Source organism: Ceratotherium simum, chromosome 13, assembly GCF_057802395.1.
Source record: "Ceratotherium simum simum isolate JZ-2026a chromosome 13, ASM5780239v1, whole genome shotgun sequence".
Lineage (NCBI taxonomy): Eukaryota > Metazoa > Chordata > Mammalia > Perissodactyla > Rhinocerotidae > Ceratotherium > Ceratotherium simum.
The window spans coordinates 11,164,151-11,180,257 of NC_141912.1; the positions used below are offsets into that span (position 1 = coordinate 11,164,151).

The following is a 16,107-nucleotide window of genomic DNA, read 5'->3' on the forward strand; positions in this document are numbered from 1 at the left end:
TCCTCACCTTCGACCCCCCACTCCCTACCCCCTAACTCTCCTGGAGCTAGAGCTGATGATGTGTTGTCTTGGCATGATTATATCTCTCTGCAGTCTCTTCAATCCCCATGCCCTAGGAGGGTGTGTGGAAAGAGAGAGGCAGCATCTTGCTAATGGAAGGTTCTGCACCCTCATGTAGACCACTTTCAAGTTCACAAGCTTCAGAGGGTTGCTAGCTCCCGTCATTCCTCACTCCACTCCAGGCCCCTTCTGGGGAAAGTTGGGCCACGCGGGGGCTGCAGCAGATGGGCTTTCTGAGACCCACACGGTACAAGGCCTTTCACTTGGCCACTTCATTATTCCGAACACCGAGTCAAAGAATGGTCAAGAGAAACACGGCAGGAACTAATGATGTAGAACTTGATAGACAAGAATAACCGTATCTTGGGCAGAACAACTGTGTGACTAGATCCCCAAGCTTAAGGTGTGGGAAAGAGGTAGAAAACACAAAGCTAAAGGAAGAAAATATACATATGTCCATTCATCTATTTATTTAGTTAAGATTATTTACTAAATCCCTATTATGTGCCAGGCATTGAGCTAAAAGCTGTGGCTATAATGGTAAACAAATTAGGTACAGTCCCTGTCCTCATGCCTGTAGAGTCTGGTGTGGGATCTTATCGCCTGGATCAGTGAACATCCATTTATACAATTATGTTTCAGTTACTAGTGCTGTGTAACAAATTACTGCCCCCCCCAGCAGCTTAAACCAACTACTTTACTATGCTCAAGGCTCTGCAGCTTAGGAATTTGAACTAAGTACAGGATTCCATGATTTCTGGCCTCAGCTGGGAAGACTCAATGTTTAAGGGTGACTCCATGGCTGAGGGCTGGCATTATCTGGAGATGTCTTCACTCACTTGGCTGACAGTTCTTGCTTAGCTATCATCTGGGAGCTGTTGCCTGGAACACCTATATGTGTCATCTCCAGCATGACCTTCCTAGGGGAGACTTCTCACATGGCAACTGGCTTCCCCCAGAGAAAGTGTCTCAGCAGAAACAGACAAAAGCTTGGGGGCCTTTTCTGAACCAGCCTAGGAAATCATGGGCCATCACTTCCACCACATTCTATTGGTTACTAAAGCCAACCCAGATTCTGGGGAAGGAGAATTAGACTCCTCTAACTTCTGCCTCCAACTCCTTGCTGAAGGAGAATGAGGTAAGAGCATATGGGATAGGAGATACAGTTGTGGCTATTTTTAGAAAATACAATCTGCCAAAAATACAGTGAAATAAGTGTAATGGTAGGGGAGGATTGGAGAACGTATAAGAGGATTAATCTTGATAGGCAGAGTTAACGAGTAATTGTTCAAAGGAAGTGCCTGCTAAGCTGAAATTGGCAATCAATCAGTGGAAGTTAGCCAAACAAAGACTGTCTTAGTCAGCTCAGGCTGCTAAAACAAACTACCATAGGCTGGGTGGCTAAACAACAAACATTTATTTCTCACAGTACTGGGGGCTGAAAGTCTAAGATCACAGTGCCAGCATGATCAGGTTCTGGTGAGAACCCTCTTCCCGGTTTATAGACCTTCTTGTTGCATCCTCACATGGTGGAAAGAGAGGTCTAGCTCTCTTCCTCATCTTACAAGGACACTAATTCCATCATGAAGGCTCTACCCTCATAACATGATCACCTCCCAAAGGCCCTATCTCCTAATACCACCCTTTTAGGAGTTAGGATTTATACATATGAATGTGAGGGCACACAAACATGTAGTCCGTAACAAAGACTGTGTGTGAAACAGTATTTTAAGCAAAATGAACACGGGCAAAGGCCCAGAGTCTGGTGGGAACCTAGGCCATATATGGAACAGAAATAATTCCCATATGAATGCCTTGCAGTGTTTGAGAGTGGTGCGTGGTCAGGGAGGGTGGGATTGAGTTGGTAGAGGGAGGTTAGCATGTGTATATGTGTGTGTTTCTGGAGGATAAAAAAATGAAGCTGGAGAGGTAAGCAAGAACCAGATCATGAAGGTCCTGGTGAAACATCCAAGGGAGTTTGAACATTAGTTCGTGGGAGGTAGAGAGAAATGTTGGCTGTATGTAGAAAGGCCACTATATGCGACATAAAAATAAGAACATGCGGGCAGCTCTTAATTTCTAAAATCCAAACTCTGAAAAAGACAAGGATGCTTATCTTGCCCATTTGAATGAAAGTGCATGGTGCTTGTTTGTCTCCTTTATTATTATTTAAAAATTTAAATGGGAAATCCTCTTTACTATCCCAAAGAAGTGCACTTAAGACTCATAGACTCAGAAACTTCCCCTCCTCAATGTATAGCATTTTCACCACGCATATAAGACTTTCCTGATTCCTATCAAAAGCAGCAGTGCACCTGAAATATCAACCTAATGCCTAATGTTAAGCATCATTTATTGTTAGTATAATATCTCACAAACACGGAGAAAATCCTCTCTCCAAGAGGAACGGTAAATCCTCAGTCACCAACTTCTTCCCTAGAGAGAATCAAACTTTCCTTAGGAAGGGAAGATGCTGAGTAGGAGATGCCATCATTATAAGACATTTTATGACCCTGCAGACTGTGTGTCAAATGGCCATTTATATGAAACCATTCATTTCCTGCAGTGTGGTTCCCAAGTGTTTGCCTTCTTGGAACAGTGATGAGAAATTTCCTAACACAAGAAGAACTACAATGACAGCTCCAGTTACATGTTGTTCCTCCTAGTCTTGGAAAATGTCTTGTTGTCCTTCATGCGTTAGATGGGTCTAAAACAAGCAAGTCTAACAGTGGAAACCATATAAGATCTATGGTTTTTTTTCCCCATTATTTAGTATTGTAGAGTGTAACTTACTCAATAATCACCCTTCTAATTGAAGGAAAATTGGGGGAGTACATAAGGGTATAAAATATACACGTCAGGTAATAAATCTTTCACTACTTTCCTAGTTAATTACTAGCTACTTCAAGTCTTTTTAAGAAGTGGGTGGGTCTTCAATAAATGGTGTTGGGAAAACTGGACAGCCACATGCAAAAGAATGAAACTGGACCACCATCTCACACCATACATAAAAATTAACTCAAAATGAATTAAAGACTTGAATGTAAGACCTGAAACCATAAAACTCCAGAGGAAAACATAGGTGGTAAACTCCTTGACATTGACCTTGGCGATGATTTTTTGGATTTGACACCAAAAGCACAGGAAACAAAGGTAAAAATAAACAAGTGGGACTACAGAAAACTAAAAAGCTTTTGCACAGCAAAGGAAGCCATCAACAAAATGAAAAGGCAATCTAGCAAATGGGAGAAAATACTTGCAAATAATATATCTGATAAGGGACTAATACCAAAATACACAAGGAACTCACACAACTCAACAGCAAAAAAACAAAGAACCCAATTAAGAAATGGGCAGAAGATCTGAATAGACATTTTTCCAAAGAAGACATACAGATGGCCAACAGGTATGTGAAAAGTTGCTCAATATCACTAATCATTAGGAAAATGCAAATCAAAACCACAAGGAAATATCACCTCACACCTGTCAGAATGACTATTATCAAAAAGACAGGAACTAACAAGTGTAGGCAAGGATGTGGAGAAAAGGGAACCCTTGTGCACTATTGGTGGGAATGTAAATTGGTGCAACCACTACGGAAAAGAGTATGAAGTTTCCTCAAAAAATTAAAAATAGAACTACCATATGATCCAGCAATTCCACTTCTGGATATTTATCCAAAGAAAATGAAAACACTGATTCAAAAAGATATATGCACACTCATGTTCATTGCAGCATTATTTACAATAGCCAAGACATGGAAACAACCAACAGATGAATTGATAAGGAAAATGTGGTGTAAATATATATATGATTCGATATATGTATATATTGTGAAATGATTACCACAATAAGTTTAGTTAATACCCATCACCACACATAGTTACAATTTTTTTTTCCTTGTGATGAGAACTTTGAAGATTTACTCTTTTAGCAACTTTCAAATATACAATACAGTTTTGTTAACTATAGTTACCATGCTGTACATGACACCCCCAGGACCTATTTATCTTAAAACTGGAATATTGTGCCTTTTCACCAACTTCACCCATTTCATCATGTACTCTACCCCACGCCCCATGAATCATGAGGTTTTTAGTATAACTTGTGGGAATCGGCACTATTCCTGGCCCTGTGTAAGCTCAGGTACTGTTTCCTCTAACCATTTTGAGCGGTTCTTTCTCTGGCTTCAGATAGTTTCCTCACACACTCACACTGATTATTACTCAACCGACTACTGGTGGAGAACCTTCTGTGGGTCTCTGGGTTTTCCATGGTGCAGCTCTCTTCTCTCGGGTATTTTGTCCTGTGAACTCTCTCTGTCTTGGTCTCCTGAGACTCTCAGCTCCATCTCCTCAACTCAAGGAGTTCAATAGGCTCCACTTGAGTTCCCTTTCCCAGTGGCACAGCCCAAAAATGAAAACGCTCTCAAAGTAGCAAGCTGGGGCAACTACAGGACTTAAGTTATTTGTTTCTTGTCAATCCGGATCACTATCCTCTGTTCCCTGATCTCCAGTGTCTTGAAAACTGTTGCTTCTTATATTTGTTCTTTTTATTTTTCCAGGCAGGAGGAGAAATCCAGGCCCTGTTACTCCATCTTGACTGAAAACTGAATTTCTCCTTTTTTTTAAGCCTTGGCTATATTGGATTTTTCTATTACTTTACCTGAACTTAATCCTAACAGTCATAGAAAATTATTAGCAACTCGATAAATAGAGAATTAACAGACTTGAAAAATTTAAGGAAAGTATTCTGAATGCAGCACAGAGGAAAAAAGAAACAGAAAATGTCAAAATTTATAAAAGATATGGGAGTAGAACGAGAGACTATAAAATATGTCTTGCATGCCAGTCCTTCCTTCTGGGTTTAATTTTCTTCCTACTGATGTACATCCTTTTGTAGTTCTTTCAGTTATGGAAAGTCCATGAGTTGTAAACTCTCTCAGGCTTGATACATTTGAAATTATCTTTATTTCACCCTTACTCTTGATTAATAATTTAGCTAGATAGAACATTTCAGGTTCATGACTATTTTCATCCAATACTTGAAGGCATTATTCTTTTGTTTCCTGACCTCTAGTAATGCTAATGAGAATTCTGCTGTTGATCTAATTGTTGTTACTTTGTAATTAATTTACCTTCTATTCTGATTGCTTTAAAAATTTTCTTTTGTCCTTAGTATCCTGCTGCTTACTACTGACCGTGTGTCAGAATTTCCTTCCTTTTTAAGACTAATAATCCATTATAGGAATATACTACATTTTTTTGAAATTCTTAATAATTTTTGAACAAAGGTTTCTGCATTTTTGTTTTGCACTGGCCCTGTAAATTATGTAGCTGGTCCTGCTTTTATTCTATCACACAAGACTTTTATTAAAAGCTGTAAAAGCGTGTAATATAGGAGAAAAATTAATAGTGTATCCTTCACAACTATCTTAATAGCCCAAGAGAAAATCAGTCAGAGGGTTAAACCCTTCAAAGATGTATGCAGTATCCCCAGCCCTGCCCCCTGACCCTCAGGTCTACCTCTCTGTAAGGAGGGCTTTCTTTTCCAAACCAACAGAGTGTGAATCTTCATTACCCCTTGGAGAAACCTGTCACCTAGTCACTGGTTTCAGTCATGTCCTAGAATATCCTTCCTACCCATTTCCACACCCCACCCGGGGCATCCTAGGATGATCACTTGCAACAGGACATTTCTCAAATTCAGCTAGAATATAAATGAATAGAGATGAATATAGATGAATATCAGCTAGAATAGAGATGCGGGGTTTCCTAAGGCAGTCCAGCATAAATGTTGACACTCCTGGTTCAGGGGTTTTGGAGATTTCCCTGGTAGTGTAATGTGCAAATATGCCTTATTATTTCTAAGTCATCTCACAGTGACTCTTGTCTCAGGAGAGACATTAAGTTTCAGAAACATCACAATCAAAGTCCACATTAAGGATGAGAAACATTTTTCTAACTACAGCATCGTGTGCTCAGGCTGCTCCCCCAAGGGGGTGGCAGTATACATTATTATGCACTGAAGTGACAGGCTACCCTTTGTCTCCTTCCTAATGCCTAAACTTGACCAGAGGCCCACAGTACATAAAAAATGAGCCCTAGTATATATGATGTTGTCAAATGACAGAGCCATTTGCTTGTTGATGTCCTTCCTCTGGCCACACAAAGACCTAGATGATACAAGCGTTTTTCTGGACCTTTGGCAGATCACATTTTTGAGTAGAGCATACTGACACTGCTTTTTGTACTAAAAAGCGAATCAGAATTAAAGTATTTTCTTAATTTAAAGCAGTTCCCAGGGGTTAGAGGCTAGGATACTGCAGGTTGTGTGTGTGTGTGAGTCCCGTTCATAACGTGTGTGAGAATGAACGAGAGCAAGTGAAATCAAACTGGGTGACAAAATAATCCCTAGAGAAAAGTCTAGCAGGTAGCTGGAGTTCTAAGTATCAATGAAAGAGGTCAGACCTTGCTATGATAGAAATGCAGTTTGGCTTCACGGTTTCAGCTAGTGCTTTTGATCTGGCTGTTAAAGACCCTGCAAATATTTTTTTTTTTTAAAGATTTTATTTATTTCCCCCCCAAAGCCCCAGTAGATAGTTGTATGTCATAGTTGCACATCCTTCTAGTTGCTGTATGTGAGACGCGGCCTCAGCATGGCTGGAGAAGCGGTGTGTCGGTGTGCGCCTGGGATCCGAACCCGGGCTGCCAGCAGCGGAGCACGCGCACTTAACCACTAAGCCACGGGGCCGGCCCCCTGCAAATATTTTTACAGCCGTTTGGTTCATATTGTCTAGATCTGAGATGACCAGCACAATGGCAACTAGTCACAGGTGGCTTCAGGGCACTTGAAATACTCTATGAGTATAGAATTTACACTTGATTTTGAAGATTTAGCATGAAAAAAGAATGCTATGTATCTCACTAATATTAATACTGATAGCATTTTGTTCATATTGGGTTAAATAATGTGCTATTTAAATGAACTTGATCCGTTTCTTTTTGCCTTTTTAATGGGGCTGCTAGCACATTTAGAATCATGTATGTGCCTCGTTTTGATGACTCACGTTACATCTACATTAGACAGCGCTGGTCTGGAACCCATTTAGTTTTTGATACAAACCCATTTAGTTTTGGACCTTTAGTATTCTCAGATTTATTGTCATCTCAAAGATTCGGTACATTTTGCATTCTTCTTAAGTTAAGTCTCAGAAGCGAGTCGTTAGCGATAAATGATGCCAGCCTTTCCCCCCACATTCTCACCTCAACCCTCCACAAGCTGTCTCCTACACAAATTTCAGGGGAAAGGGGAATCATTTTATCTCTTTGAGGAAAATAACCCCGCTCCCCAATCCAAACTGACCTTCCAAACTGTTTAAAAATAAAAAAATAAAAAACCTGAAATTTGGAATAGGGTAAGGAGTGAATTGTAACTTGGCAGAACTTTTCTTTCTAATATCAATGAGTCTGTCAACCACATTATAAATAAATAAATGACTTAAAGCCACTGATGTCTTCCTCAGGGTCCTGCTGGAGCAGAAACTACTCATGAAGGGAGAGAGGCGACTTCAGCAAAGCAGGATTCACTAGACTTTATTCTAAATAGGGCAGTTAAGGGGTAGCATGAGGACGTGCACGGACAATGCTATGTTCGGTACACTCAGGAGAGATTTCTTTAATAGATATGAAATTGCTTTTGCTGCTGGAAGCTAAAGGGAAGAAAGAGGGAGACAGAGGGGAGAGAAAGGGGCATAAGAAAAATATATTCTGTAGAATTTCATTGCTTATGTTCGTTAAGCATATACTACATGCATTAAATTTTCATTTTCAAAATAAAAGGTTTTTCAATTTTGGTAGTTGGTTAATAAATGAATAATAAGTGTAATTTTGCAGTATCTTGAGTATTTTAAAATTCGTTTGGTGTTGTACTGAGCAAAAAAATGTATAAAAGGATGTATAGCTAATACATTATTTTAAATTTTATTTAATAAACTTCAAGTGTTAGACAACAATTTGAGCTCATAATCAAAATGTCCTATCGTGTATAAAAATTTTGGATTCAAACTTTTCTATAGCCCTATTATTTAAACATGGAAATCTTACTTAGGATTTCTTTTTTTTTTTGGCTGAGGAAGGCTCACCCTGGGCTAACATCCGTTGTCAATCTTCCTCTTTTTTTGCTTGAGGAAGATTAGCCCTGAGCTAATATCTGTGCCAATCTTCCTCGATTTTTTTGTATGTGGGTCGCCACCACAGCATGGCTGACGAGGGGTCTATGTCTGTGCCCGGGGCCCGAACCTGCGAACTCAGGCCGCCGAAGCCGAGTGTGTCGAATTTAACCATTGTGCCACGGGGCCAGGCCCAGGATTTCTTTTTAAGTTTGATGCTTCTAAGAGGTTACTATTCTGTTAATTTTTTTCCAAGATGATTTAGAAACTTTTGATGTATTTTGAATTTTTTCCTTGTATGATGTAGAATACTCTGATACTCCTTTAAAATACAAGTGATGGGTAACAGAACAAACATTTTCCTGGAAACTGTTTTTCTTGTGCAGTTAACTTTATTGTGTCTGGGAGCAGTCATAGATTTTTCTGGATGTTATCCAAATCTCCTTACCGGTGTTTAGCATTATAATAGGAGTCAAATCTTTTTTCTCTCACTGTAATTTCAGCTCTTGAATGTACTCCAGAGTACATGTGGTGCAATTTGTCACTGCAATGAAGAACACTGGCCATGTACCTCCTGACCCCTCCTGAGGGTTAATATTAGAAATTATAATAAGTGAATGAAATATGGAAGCCTTTTTCCTCACCTCACTCATGGCCCATTTGAGAGAGCCTGAAATAACTACTGAGTAAACAATAATGTTATATTTATCTTAATATATAAAATAGCTCCTCAAGTTAATTGTGATAATGGTATTTCTCTACTAGGGAAATTAACTGCTTTATTTAGAATGGAAGCTGAGATGAGATCCTGCTTACCTCCATCTACTTAATTCTTCTTTAACGTTCAATCAGTATTACAGTTGTGCTGGTTATTATTATTGTAATTCAACTTCAGCTTTAATATCATATCCATAAATAGCTGTACCATAGCTGAACTTGTAATAGCTGTACATGCTGAAGGCTGCTTACTGCTACTACCTTTCATTTTATACCTGAGGACTTTCTTTCTGGGCACTGAAGTATGAATGTTCTGTCTGTGCAAAGAGGCTGAGCCAGAAGTGCCAGAGAGTTAAAACCCTCATAAATTGCTCCCAACCATGTCAAATGGGGAGTCGGTGGATAAATCTCACAATTTTCTTGCCCCTTCGTTAGTTTAACTGTGAGGCATATTCACCCCCAGTACTCTACAAACTTTATCACTTGGGGATATTGTCAAAAATTCACATCTGATTTAGTGGGTTTGGAGTGGGAGCTTGAGATGATGATGGTGATGATCCATTTTGAGTAGCACGTTTTTCACAGTCTCCCGGAATTCCCCAAGAATTAAGCTCCATTTGCCCCCAATGGGAAGTTGCTTGATTATTCTCCTTTAGTTTTCTTCCCTCCCTGTTTCTCACTTTTCCATTCCCCCACTAGTGTTTCCTGCTTTCATGGTGTCCTTGTCTCAGGGTCTACTTCTGGGGGCACCCAACCAATAATACACACATATACACACATAGCCATATCTTGATCTATCTGTCTACCACCTCTCTCTCTCTCTCTCTCTCTCTATCTATCATCTATCATCATCTTGAACATAGCAACACAGTGCAGCTTCTTAAAGAATCCAGGCCATTGAAGAGCTAGAAGAGAAAGGATAAGGACATCCAGGAGAGGGTGGAAAGAGAAAGTTGACCATCACTAAACTGAATTTTTTTCTTCCTCTTTATGTAGGTGTCAAAAGGATTTGATATTGTGGAACTGTGGTGAAAGAGGAGACTGGGCAGTTAGTTATGGCTGCATAAACAGTGCCTCTCCAGAAGTCCTCAGAGGGACAGCCATTCTACTGGAAAGATGGGCAAGGACTTTTCACCTGATTCTATTATTCAGAACATGCTGTTGGGAGGGTTGGCCATCCGGGCCATGGGAAGAAGGTATGTCAAATGTTAATCTTGGAATGGACTGAAAGCAGCATAAGTAGAGGGACACTGGGCAAGGTGTTGGGGGAAGGCAATGCTACACTTCTGGGCTTATGGGTCAGCTCTGTGTAGGAGAGAAAATTAGTGAATGGGCTTTGCAGATGGTCACCCAGGATTCTCTAGTGACATTGTACAGCCGATAAAATGTGTGCTACTTGTCTTGTGGGAGTGTGATTGAGAGCAAAGCTCTGGACTTCTTCAGCTCAAATCCCAACTCTGCCACTTCCTGGTTATGCTACCAATGCATGTTATACAACCTCTTTAAGTGTCAATTTTCCCATCTATATAGTGGGGACAATAACACCTATATCATAGCCTTGTGATGAAAATTAAATGAGGTGTTGTGTATAAAGTACTTGTGTTACTATAACTGGAGGATAAGATAGCTGCCCTAATACTGCAAATATTCCAAAGAATCCTGGGGAAATGATGGGTAGTCGTTTTACCTGATCCAGGCATTGTGTACATACACACACACACACACACACACACACGTATATGTTTGATATCACATTCACGGAAAGTCACTGGAGTGATAATGCCCTGATGGTATAAATCAATCCCAGCTATGACAGCCGAAAAATCCTGCTACTGCTCTTAGCTATGCATGAAATCACCCCTATGAAATCTTCCTTTGAGAGAAGTGAACACCTGTTCTTGGTGGAACACAAAAGGGAAACTTGGTTTAAAGCTCTTGCTTCCCCTTCTTTTAAAAGTTTGAGACCCCTGCAAAAACAGTTCCCGCTAAGGCCACTTTCGGTTTCTTAAGTTCAGGAGCCTGAAAACCAGAGTTTTTCAGGTTCTCTTAGGGCAAAGGCTCAGTCTTGATGGTGTCCTGCCATGTCTGAGAGTCGGGGGGCTGAAAGAGAGGCAGAATCATTGTTTTTGCCATCAAGACCCACTGATCACTCCCAATGGTCTCGCCATTTGCTGTGGCTTCTCTCCAGTGCCCTGACAGGTTGACATTCAGGAAGCAACATTCGGGAAGGTCAAGGATGGGTCAGTTCTTAGGACTATGCAAAAGAGAATCAGTCATTGTACTAAGCCGTTTGATTCCAGTGGTTCTTTTCATTTCTTTTGAAAGCAACTTCCCCTCCTTAACCAGGTTCTGCTCTGGCCTCTTCAAGGGCCAAAGAAGGTGGATGCTGATGGAAATCACACATGTGGCCAAACCTCCCCAGAAGCAGCAGCCTGGTCAGAGGTCATATGGCTCCTTTCCAGTAACAGGTGGCACTCGGTCTTCAGAATGGCCTCTACTTGTCAAGAGAGTTTGAATCAAGAGACATTCAGGGTAAAACACTGTCACTTTGCATTTTATTTTCTGTAAAGCCAACTCCACGCTATTTGACAGCTGCCTTTTTGAAATAAGCCTGGAATAATAGGTGTCACAGGTATCAGAAACAGTCTCTACTCTTTCAACTGTGTGAGTTACTATTGTTTCAAATTACATTTCACTATACCACATAATAGATGTATCACACACACTTAATCTCACGCATGCTTACACACACATGTAGACATGTGCAGGTAGTCAGAGAGGGAAGCATAAAGAATTGATGCTAACATCTAAATGAAGGAATAGTCATTAATAAAACAGATTCGTATTTATACTCTTCTACTATTATGCAGGATAATCATTTGTTAATTAATTAATATGCTGGACTTGAAAGTGGCTCTCATTGGTGTTGGATCACAGAATGTTTGTCCTCCCTCCACATTCCTCCCAACTGGGAAAAGTAAAAGATATGCAGTTCACACATGGTTGTGAAATTCAAACACATTTTTAAAGAGTCTATAGGCAGCAATTCTAACCTAAAGGGTTAATATTGAAACCATTGATCACAGAAATCTAAATAGGTCCTAACTAACGAAGGGACTCAACCATTCCCTGCTTGAGGGAATTGCCCACGTTCCAGATGGTAGACTTGACATTCATACACCATGCAAAAACATAGGTACAATACAGAGACCCTGGGGTGTTGCCTGGAGCTCCAACGATGCCATCAGAAACAAAAACATGACATCTGACAAGCGCGTGATCTAACACTATGACCTATATGGAAGATTTTAGGACTGCCATTTATTCTCCCATACGTAAAGGGGATCCACAGGGTGACCACCTGGAGGTGCACACGTGCTTTTTCTCCACGCATACCCTTTATTTCAAGGGTCGTATTTGTAGCTCCCCCAGGAAAGGATCAAAGGCCAAGGGTGGGTGGCCCAGACTCTTGTTTGGACTGGAGAGCACAGACAACAGCTGCAGCATATCACTGAGATTGACTGCTGACAGGAAAATGCATTGACAATTTCATCAGATCTCATAGATCAGTAACAACAGAACACCCTCCCACTAATTGGTGGCCACCATGGTAGCTACAGTTGGTTTGATTGAAATCAGTAATTAGAAATTTTTTAAATTGCGGTAAAATACATGTAACATAAAATTTGCCATATTAACCATTTTTAAGTGTACAGTTCAGTAGTATTAAGTACATTCACACTGTTGTGCAACCAATCTCCATCTTGCAAAACTGAAACTCTGTACCCATTAAATAATAACTCACCATTTCCTCTTCCCGCCAGCCCCTGGAAACCACCATTCTACTTTCTGTCTCTATCAATTTGACTACTCTGGGTATCTCAGATAAGTGGAGTCATACAGTATTTGTCCTTTTGTGACTGGCTTATTTCACTTAGCATAATGTCCTCAAGGTTCATCCACGTTGTAGCATGTGTCAGAATTTCCTTCCTTTCTAAGTCTGAATAATATTCCATTGAATGTATATACCACATTTTGTTTATCCATTCATCTGTCATTGAACACTTGGATTGCTTATATCTTTGGCTATTGTGAATAATACTGTCATGAAAATGGGTGTACGAAATCAGTATTTTTAATTACAACGGTAAAAGGCTTATATTCCATTTCATGACTAACCTACTATCTGATCCTCAATAAGTCATGTATTTTGTAGAGAGAATAAAATTGTTCTAATTCAGGGAGCCCTTTTAAGACCCATAATACTCTGATACAGCTGAGTGGAATTAGGTAATCTATGGGCATGGAACAGAAATAAATCTAACTGGTCTATAAATCTATCTCAATTTTAATCTTGGTCTCCTTAGCACTAAATTTTCGTCATCCAAACCATTCCAGCCAAGATACACTGAGTGAAAAATATTACTCAAGAATTCTACCCTTATTGGTATAACAGTCATAGCTAATACTTGCATAGTGCTTAAAATTTTCCAGACACCATTCTTAGCTATGTGCACTATCAGTATACCTGTTTCACAAGTGGGAAAATGAATCAGAGAGTGGTTAAGCACCTGGCCCAATTGTACGCTGCTAGTCAGGGCTGGCGTTTGAACATGTGTAGTTTTGCTCCAGAGTCCATGCTCTTTACCACCACGCTACACTGTATCTCATATATGCACATATAGGAATAGATGTGTGTGGGCTGTGTATATACAAATGTTATTTTTTGACAACCAGCAATGAGAGAAGACACCTTAGAACTCCAAATTGATATTGCTAGAAAATGGTGCAACAACGTATGATAGAAAGTACTCTGGTTTTATAACTGAACACAACTAGTTTGAATCCCAACTCTGCCACCAGCTGTCTGGTATCATTGACCAAGTGTTTTATTCTCTTGGCATCAGTTTCCTCATCTAAAAATGGGGACAATAACAATATATACTTGTTGTGAACATTTGAGGAAATAATGTCTGCAAAATACTTAGCTCGTGGTAAATACTCAATAAATGTTATTTCTATCAACTCTCACGAGGCAAGAGAAGAAGGTGATCTCAGAAAATAGAAATGTGTTTTCATAAAGACATGCGTTACATAAACACATTCATTTCCACTTATTTTTCTATGTACAAAGGCACATAAGACTTAAGTTGTCTCCTCTCTCTTTTGCATTCTGTTAGAGTCTATTCAGAAATAGAGGAGACACGCTATGTTGGAAACCTAATAGTGGGTCCTGATAAAACCAACCCCATATTTCCTTCAAGTGGGGAAGGAGCTCCAAATGCCAGGATCACGGGTACCATTAATGGGCTAGACCTGTCTTCCTTTTCCCTCTGCTCTAGAATACCACAGCTTTAAGCACTTGTCATAATCAGCCTTCAATGCCAGCACAGAAAGTGCCGCCTCCCAGTCTTGGCCCAAAGCCATCACTGAGTAATCATGTCTTGACAGCCACGTAATCAAAGTCTTGCCTCTTTCCTTGATTTGATTTTTTTAAAATGGTGTAACAATTTGATTACTAGAAAATGCTATAAATCCACTATTTTATTGATAAAACAATACTCACATGGAAGCCTAGATATTATTTGTCCAGTTTGCTCAGTTGATTCAAGAATGATCACAATTGGTAGTATAGTGTTGCACAAGGAAAGATTTCTTCGCCTTGCCCCAATACTCTTTGCTTTGAAGATGTACACAGTAAGGCACCAAGGAGACCAATGAGACATGCACACAAATCCAGGTCTGCTGCTCTCAAAAAGAAATCCTTCCTGACAGCAGAGAGGGAGTTTATTTGCAGAGATTGAAGGATAGCATACATCTCTGTGTGGACATACTTGCTTAAGATATGCAAATAGGCTTTACACACAAATACAAAACAAACATATGTTTCATGTGGTTTTTCGCTCTCCTTTTTCTTTTCTCTGTAATGCTTTTCTTTGAGCAAAAAGTTTAACTCCTCAATTTGTTCTCATTGTATGATATTTAGGGGTTGATTGCCATTAAGACAAATACCAAATGAATGGCGAGTTCAAACGAGCTTAAGAAGTTCTGTAACTGTGTGTAAGATAGATTCTGTTTTTCCATTTGTGCACTAAATATCTTGTCATCTGCATTAATGGACATTCCAGCCTACAGATAAAAACATTTGATTGAGTACAAAAAGCAAGAATGGAAGTGTTGGGCGTTTTTTTTAAAACTATTATTTTAGAGAATTTTAAGGTTCACTGCAAAGCTGAGAAGAAAATATAGAGGTATCCCATCTACATCCTGCCCCTACACATGAACAGCTTCCCCCGTTATCAACATCCCCCACCAGAGTGATACGTTTGTTACAATTGATGAACCTACATTGACACATCATCACCCAAAGTCCATAGTTTACATAACGTTCACTTTTGGTATTGTACATTCTATGGCTTTGGACAAATGTTTAATGACATGAATATATAATGTATAATGACAATGGAAGTGTGGCTTATTTTTCCTCATTGCTCTCTTTTGTTTATTGCCTGAGATGACAAAATGAAGGTCCAGCATCCAGTTAAGTTGCATGGAGGGCTGGTGCTTTTCTGAATGGAAATGTTAACTGGAACAACTACCATTTTCCAGAGTTGAATCAATTCTTCTGACTTTTAAGACATGGCTGCCAGCTCTGTTTTTGTGTGTTGTGGTAGTTTATACTTTCTCTTGTCTTTTCCTGAACAAGTAGAGTCCTCCTTGGGAGTGAGTGGAATGTCTCCTGCCAACACTTATGTCAGATTATATTTTTCTCTTAGGCCAACTCTGCTTACAACTGCTCTTGAACTATTCGGTTACTGCATCGTATGATAGTAGAGCATATTCTCATTGCTGAGATGAAGCCAAGCAGGACTTAAGGTAGTGACTGGTTAAGAGGTTAAAGTGAATTTTAGTTCAAGGTGAGAATTCACAGGCCTTGGTCCATTGAGCCATGTTTCCTATACTTACCTATCTGTGAAACAGCTGCTGTGCATTGAAACTGAGAAATGTTCTCAGCAAAGTTGAAGATTTAAAAAGAACCAAACTCTCCCTTCCCCCTCTTTTGTTGATACAGAATCTGCTGCATCCCTCACAGCTACCCATCCTCCTTGGCTTGAGTATAGGGTGTTTGTTGCCTCACAAGCAACTCATCTCAGATCCAA

At 39.8% G+C, this 16,107-nt stretch overlaps 1 long non-coding RNA gene across 1 annotated transcript; it reads left to right on the top strand.

Annotated features, from left to right (window-relative positions):
* The first annotated feature begins 9,585 nt into the window (after nucleotides 1-9,585).
* On the top strand, nucleotides 9,586-13,287 carry LOC147915368 (uncharacterized). Its single transcript, XR_015553953.1, has 2 exons — nucleotides 9,586-10,143; nucleotides 11,294-13,287. It is a non-coding gene; the product is annotated as an uncharacterized LOC147915368 (long non-coding RNA).
* Nucleotides 13,288-16,107: the final 2,820 nt, after the last annotated feature.